This window comes from Engraulis encrasicolus, chromosome 6, assembly GCF_034702125.1.
Source record: "Engraulis encrasicolus isolate BLACKSEA-1 chromosome 6, IST_EnEncr_1.0, whole genome shotgun sequence".
In the NCBI taxonomy this organism is placed as follows: domain Eukaryota; kingdom Metazoa; phylum Chordata; class Actinopteri; order Clupeiformes; family Engraulidae; genus Engraulis; species Engraulis encrasicolus.
The window spans coordinates 39,409,534-39,410,868 of NC_085862.1; positions in this window are offsets into that span (position 1 = coordinate 39,409,534).

A 1,335-nucleotide genomic window follows, 5' to 3' on the forward strand; every position below is an offset into this window, starting at 1 on the left:
AGTAAAAAAAATAGTTATCTTCATTAGAAGAAATTTGGAAATTAACTACTAACAACACTACACTAAATTACCAATACCAAACAGCAATTATTTGTTGTGCACCAAAATGCCTATAGTATATATGCTATATCTATAATCTATACTGGCCAAACACACACTCACCAATGGGTCAAAATGGCTGGTAAGCTTTCATTTCTACCAGCCAAACGGAATTTTCACCAGCATTTGGATGGTTTTGCGGGTGTTAATTTAGAGCCCTGTTTGTGGGTACTGCATGTCTAGTGTGCGTGTGTGTGTGTAATTTTGGTGTCTATCGTTAATGCGCCCAGTGTTCCGTGCAAGACTGTTGTTTCTGCAAATAGCCTCCCCGACGTCTATGTTTTCCAGCATAGCCTGTTTTGTGTTGATCTTGTCCTTGTTAATGTTTATGACGTCTCTATGTTTGAGTTAGCGATTAGGGCTAGCGTGCCAAAACTTGCTCTGGCTGATGTCTGTGTTGGTGTAACGGAGGCTAACTAGCACAGAGTTGGCGTGGAACGTTGGTAAACCTCCCTCCGAGAGCCTCATACAGTCACGTGCCGTTGGGCCGAGAGACTAGTCTCTCAGCGGTATCGTACTGTGTCTCCCATTCCCGTACCGTTGTAGTTGACGAGGTCGCACGTTCGATCCCAGAGGGGGGTGAACAGGTGCAAGATGACCTCCGTCACAGTGGTGCCGCTGACCCGGGATGGGAGTGAGGTTTAAGGGGGAGAGTGTAACGGAGGCTAACTAGCACAGAGTTGGCGTGGAACGTTGGTAAACCTCCCTCCGATAGCCTCATACAGTCTCGTGCCGTTGGGCCGAGAGACTAGTCTCTTGGCCCAGCGGTATCGTACTGTGTCTCCCATTGCCGAACCGTTGTAGTTGACGAGGTCGCACGTTCGATCCCCGAGGGGGGTGAACAGGTGCAAGATGACCTCCGTCACATTGGGCTCGTGTTTTCAGTGTGACACGAGTGCCATGTGCACGGCACACTCACCGTCTAATGTGTGTCATCGTAACCTCACCATACAAAAGTCCAGTTCAGGTCTGTCCACTTCCAGTTGTTCCGTGCCCAGTGTGTGAGATCGGTGTACCATTAAACGGTGAGAATATCAAAGGGCTATTCCGGACAGTTGTGTCATGGTAATGTTTTGTAAAGTCTCACCTACTCGTGCCCTCTGCCCTACAAAAATGTAGGCCCATATGTGATATCGATTTCGATTTCGATTGTTTTTATTTTACGGGCTGTTTGCTGAACATGCACAAAAGCAAAAACACACAGACTGATCCCATTTATTTCTCTCTCTCTCTCTC